Below are 6040 nucleotides of genomic sequence, written 5' to 3'. Positions count from 1 at the left end.
GGCGGGGCCCCCAGGCCTCCTCCTACCTCTTCACCTCCTGTTCTGGCCTCTCTGTCTTTGAATCAGGGTTGAGTGTCTGTCCCAGAATGTCTTTAGCCTTGGGGTGTGGGAACCCCAGTTTCTTACCCTCTTTTGGATGGTGAGGAAAAAGTAACATACATTAATTCACTCTTTCATTCATTCAGCAAATACTCAGCATGTGTGCCAAGCACTGAGGATTCAGGAGTGAGCAAAATGCCCATTCATGCTGTTCTCATAGGTCTCGTTCTTGAGGTTGGGAGGGGGGTGACCAGGTGCTTGTGCCTGAGCATGGCTCTACTGGCTCAGTCTGGATTCCCCTCCACGCCTCATTCCTGGCCTGGGCCTGGTGTGTATTTCCCTTGCCTGACAATAGTCAGCTTGATGAGTTGGCTTTGATAGTGGTGGTGGTGGGGAGCTGGACAGGAGCCCCAAGGTGGGCAGGGCAGGGCTATTCTCAATATCAGACTCAGCTATGGGGCAGTGATGATATTTTCCAAAATACAAATAAGTGTAGATGATTTCACAGTGTGATAGGAGTTTTGGTGAAACAGCCAAGGGTAGTAATCAGCTTCCAGGCCTGAGTGGCCAGCACATACCAAGTACCAGTCCCAGTTCTGCCTCTGTCTCCCGACCTATGAAGTGAGGACCATGATAGTGTCAGCCTCAAAGGGCTGCTGTGGAGACCAAATGAGACAATGCGTGCACTTAGCATTAGTTCGGCCAACTGTAGCTGTGACCATTATCATCACTGTTATTATTAGAAAGTCCCCCTGAAGAAAGGGAAAAGCGAACGCCCCCCCGGAGAAGTGCATTGAACTTCTCAGTCTCCCCTGCGGGCCAGAGATGTTTTCGCTGCTTTCCTTCCTTCCCTGTTTCCTTTCTCCGTCCTGTCAGGCCGATCCTTGAGATATCTGTATCCCACATTCGATTCAGTCAACAAATATTTACATTGGCCAAGCCCCCAGCTGAAGTGCCCATAGTGTGCAGGCCCTGGACAGACAATGGAGAATGAGGTAAAAACAGTGCCTCCCCTCTCCAAGCTTACAGTCTACTGGGGGCCCACAGACAGCCGGTGGGCCTCCGAATAGAGAGGTTAGCAGAGTGACGTGTTAAGTGTTGAGTACTGTGGGAACAGGGACAGCAGAACCCGGGCCACTTATAAGTCCAGTAGCACCTTTGTGAAAACTGCAAAAGCTGCCCCTTCCATTTGTTCAGAACCCTCTTCATAAATATGCAAACGTAGGATGCCAATGATTTCTTTCCATGTGGTACTTTTGTCAGCGCACGCTTACGCAGCAGGGGACAGGGGCCCTAGCTCAAGCTGGTGGATCAGAGAAAGATCCTTAGGTAAGGTGACATCTCGAATGAGACTTGAAGAATCATTAGGGGTAAGACAGTCAAAGAGGTGGAAAGTTTAACAATTCAAGAAATTACACATGGAGTGAGACCAAGAGAGTGGACCCCATTCTCTGGAGCCCTGGCTCTCCTGCAGGAAAGCAGGCATGTCAAAGTGTTAGGTGGAGTCAGGGCTTCCAAGCCCGTCTGGGCAGGTTCTGGTTCCCAAGAGCTGCCTCATTTAGGTAGGTGGGTGGGGTCTCTCTCCTTTCCCATCAGCCCTCTGAGAGGCATCTAATACCTGGTGCTGCTGACCCAAGTGCTGACCTTCCTGGTGACTTCCTGACCCAGTAGGGCTGTCCTGGGAGGGAGCTGACTTCTCTGGGTAGGAGCAGCAAGGTTTCATCCATGTGGCAATTCAAAAGTAGCCTTAGAATTTTCTCCTCCTTGTCTTGAGGCCCAGAAGCCGTCATAGTGTTGCCTCTGAAGTCTGAGAAACAATGAAAGGGAAGAATTAGCTCAGCTGCCAACAGCTGTGGGTGGCAAAGGAACGGAGTGGAGCAATGCCGCTGAGAAAGGGCTCGGCAAGGGGCCTCCCTAGGCTCCTGCTTCATTGCTGGGTTCAACTTCCTGTCTTCCTCACACCTGAGGTCTGGGCCTCTCTTAGAACCTTCCCTCTGGAAAAGCCTTCAGGGTCTAAGGGGTCTGAGGTTCAGCCACTAAGCATGATCCTGAGCCCTGAGATGCAGCCCTCTGGATGTGGGGGACAGCATTAGGGTCCTGCAGGGTCCTTGGAGTCAGCACCTCCTCTTCAGTTCAATAGGTCAACTTGACAGTCATGTTAGTGGCCAGAGACCTATCAGGTGGGAATGAAAATGAAGCCACTCTAGGTTCTTTATTTAAATGTCACATCCAGTACTTACAGGATTTAAGCAGAGAATGGGAGCACAGGACCCTGCCTGTCCAGGGCACCAAAGCCCATCAGAGATGCAGAGATACAGGCTATAAGGTCCATGCCAGGGATGGCTGCTGTCAGTGGAGGATCCTGGGCCCATCCCCCTCAGCCAGGGCTGACATGCACTGCAGCCATGAACCCAGATCTCAATCAGTTTGGGGTATGGAGAGCCCTCACTCAGAATGGAGGGAACAAGAGAAAGGGCCAGAGTCTGTACTTCAGGGCTGCCTGCGCACCCACTCCTGGTCCCACCTGTGTGCCAGCCTTGATAGCTCAGCCTACATGACACCCAAGGACCCTGTTCCCCACAGGGCCCAGAGCCCAGTGGTGGTGGATATGGTAGCAGATCTCCATGGGTCAGGTGGCCCCACATGCACACGTGGGTGTAGAACACCAACTATACCCTTGCACACACATATCCATGGCTCAGCCCTTGTCTCCACTCCTCCCCCACCCTGCTCAGCACATCTCAGCAAACTGGGCACCAGGGTACAGACCCCAGAATGTCAAGCATTCCAGGCACCGAGCAAGAAATAACAAAGACCAGGGCAACATAAACATTTAAAACACATGAAGTGCAGCTGGGCACTGTATAGAGAAAGGGCAAGACACTGGAACCTTGTTTGTGTTGACAGGGTGCCAGGCACCCCACACGCTGGGGCCTTGGGCGAGGGTGGGGTGCCTCTCGGAGTAAGCGGGACAAGCAAGCACCTGCACGGGAGACAGGAGGAAAAGGCTTGGGCTTAGGGGTGGCTGGCAGGACAGGCAGCACTTCTGGCTTCTAGAACACCCTCTCCTGCCCTGGCTTTGCCTCTCTGAGCCCCTGTTTATCCTCTGATAATAAAATAGGGTTATGCCTCTTGGGGAAGGCTCTGTCTTCCCCAACAAGGTGATGGGAGTGACAGAGTGAATTGCCTGTGAGCATGTGACTACATGGCTTTCTTTCTCTTAATCACCTTTTGGCTTTTGAGGCTCTGTGTTGGACTGTTAAAGAATGAAGAATGCTGCATAAAGTCTCAGTTGCATGGCTCAGACAAATACCTTTTCTTCCAGAAGATTCTACAGAGCCCCCTTCCATAGAGAGGTGGCTCAGAGAGTCAGCCTAGACTCTGGGTCCCCTCTCCTCCCTTCACTCTGAATGAAGGACACAGTTATGTGCCCTGCTGACCTGCCAGGACTTAGCCTGAGCCATGTCTTCCTGACCCCTTGGGATTTAGCAAAGGTTGTAGCTCAGAGCCTCTTCAGTTCCCCTGCCAGAATCTGGAGAACACACAGCTTTCAAAAGCTTTGATTGAGGCCACATTTTTGAGTTTGCATCTGAGAAAGACAGACATCTGGGTTGACTGGAAAGTTGGCTGCTGCCCCATCTGGCTTGGCACTGGCTGTGTCAACCCCAAGGCCCCTTTGCTGGGACAGGCGGGCTGGCACAGGGCTCGGGGCCCACAGTGGTGGGCTCCAGCTGTTTGCCACAAGATCATCTTTTCATCTGCCTGGTATGGGGGTGAGTCCACCTCAGAACCCAGGGCCCCTGTATCTCCAGGGAGAGCCAGTTTTCTTGCTCTCCTTCTTCAAGGAATTCTATGTCTTTTTTTCTTATATTAAGAATAACTGCCAGTTACTTAACTTCTACACTATGCTGGGCCTTTCACCTGTATAATCTCATCTAGTTTGTACAACCGTCTACAAGCTAAGGTGCTTTTTTTTTTTTTTTTTTTTTTTGTAGAGACAGAGTCTCACTTTATTGCCCTCAGTAGAATGTCGTGGCGTCACACAGCTCACAGCAGCCTCCAACTCCTGGGTTTAGGCGATTCTCTTGCCTCAGCCTCCCAAGTAGCTGGGACTACAGGTGCCTGCCACAACTCCTGACTATTTTTTGTTGCAGTTTGGCTGGGGTCAGGTTTGAACCCGCCACCCTCAGTATATGGGGCTGGTGCACTACTCACTGAGCCACGGGTGCCACCCCAAGCTAAGGTGCTTCAACCCTGTTTGATGGATGAGGAAAATGAAGCTCAGAGAGGCTGAGGAACTTGCCCAAGGTCACACAGCTCAGACAAGTGGAGCCAGGATTCAAACTACAGTGTGTTTGATTCTTAGCTGCCCAAGATCCCCCTAACCATTCTGGGGAGACCTGAATCTACCTGAAGGAGGCAAAGATTAGGATACTAGACTGGAATTTTGTAGCCAAGAGAATGCATACCAGGATTATACCATTTCATGAGTTACTCGTGCATGAAAGACAGTGTGTGTGAAGAAGACAGGCAGGTTAGCAACACATAGCGCAGGCCTACAAGTCAAGAGATGTGATGAAAGAATTGCCCTAGGGAGAAGGGTGTATACTCATTCCATGTGCTTCTGGGGAGAAAAAGCCAATGTGTGATGTTTCGAGTAAGCAACACTCAACTTGAAACTGAGCACAAAGGACCACTTATTAAAAACTGCAGATGCCCAGCAATAAAATGGAGAATGCCTAGAAGTGCTGGGCTCCCAGTCACAAGGAGTGTGCCTACCAAGAACAGGGTTTTCAAAGGATGTGGGGAAGGAAATTAGTTTTTGAGGGAACAGAGGTTTATATATAAATGTTGGAAAATTTATTTGAAACCCTCAACAGAAAGAAAGATTTGCCCTGATTTGTCCTGAGCTTGGCCATAAGACGTGTTACAGGTACAGATCTGTGGTGCCAGCCCCCAGGGAGGGTGTGGACATGAGGGATGTTTGGAGCAGAGAGCCTTAGATTAGGTCACAGCGGCAATGTCATTATTAACAGTGTCGTTGTCATTAGCAACCAGTTATTCAGAGCACTCACAAGTGTCAGGCACCACGCTTGATCCTCCTCTCGTTGCATCCTAACAATATTTCTCGGCGTTGGGTGCTGTTATCTCTATTTTACAAAGAGTTAAGTCAGCCTGAAACCCCAGGTCTACCTGACTGCAGACCCCCATTTCTGCTGCCCTGTAATTTGCCTTCCTGCACTGCTTCTTGTGAACTTGGCTCAGGCATTTGCTAAGCCAGAGGACCCCGGCTTGGGGAACAGCTGTGCTGGGGTGGGGCTCCTGTTCTCTGGACTCTTGGGGAGACGCCCAGTCCCCTACCCTAAAGAAATGCAATTTTCAGAATTCCAGTTGTCAGCCTGAAAGGGCAGTGTCTCTTTGGCTCAAAGATGTTCTGAGAGCTTCTTCCAAGGGACTTGGAGCCTCCTGGGGATTGTGCCACAGGCTTAAGTTAGCAGCCTCCCTACCCCAACTCCAACTGACACGTGGCACCTGCAGGGCTCAGGAAGTGCTGGGGTGGAGGTGGCTGAGTGGCACTGTCTGAGCCACAGGTCTAAGCAGAGCCCTCTCTACCTCACAGTTTATAGTGGCTTTAGTTCTATCCTGCTCTGGGGCAGCAGTCAGATGCCCTCTTTGGGTGAAATGTCCATTATCACTGAGGAACCCACTGGCACATCACCCACTAGGAAAATTTGAATAATGGACATTGTGACAATTACCCCAAATGTGGCAAGTAGCATGGGGTTTTACATGCTGATTTAGTGTTTGCAATAATAACCCCATGAGCAAAGACTTGTGATCCCCACTTTACAGATAAGAAAATAGCTCAGAGAGGCTTGGCACCTGTGGCTCAAGTGGCTAAGGTGCCAGACACGTACAACCAAGGTGGCGGGTTTGAATCCAGCCTGGGCCTGCCAAACAACAATGACGGCTGCAACCAAAAAATAGCCGGGCATTGTGG

General features: G+C 50.7%; 1 protein-coding gene across 1 annotated transcript in view; it reads left to right on the top strand.

Annotated features, from left to right (window-relative positions):
- Positions 1 to 6040, top strand: part of LTBP2 (latent transforming growth factor beta binding protein 2) — a 101014-nt gene that overhangs the window by 57063 nt on the left and 37911 nt on the right. The window lies entirely within an intron of this gene.

The sequence above is a fragment of the Otolemur garnettii genome, unplaced genomic scaffold (genome assembly GCF_000181295.1).
Source record: "Otolemur garnettii isolate 467f Iridium unplaced genomic scaffold, OtoGar3 scaffold00020, whole genome shotgun sequence".
In the NCBI taxonomy this organism is placed as follows: Eukaryota; Metazoa; Chordata; class Mammalia; order Primates; family Galagidae; genus Otolemur; species Otolemur garnettii.
This window is presented reverse-complemented; position numbering and strand designations above follow the sequence as displayed.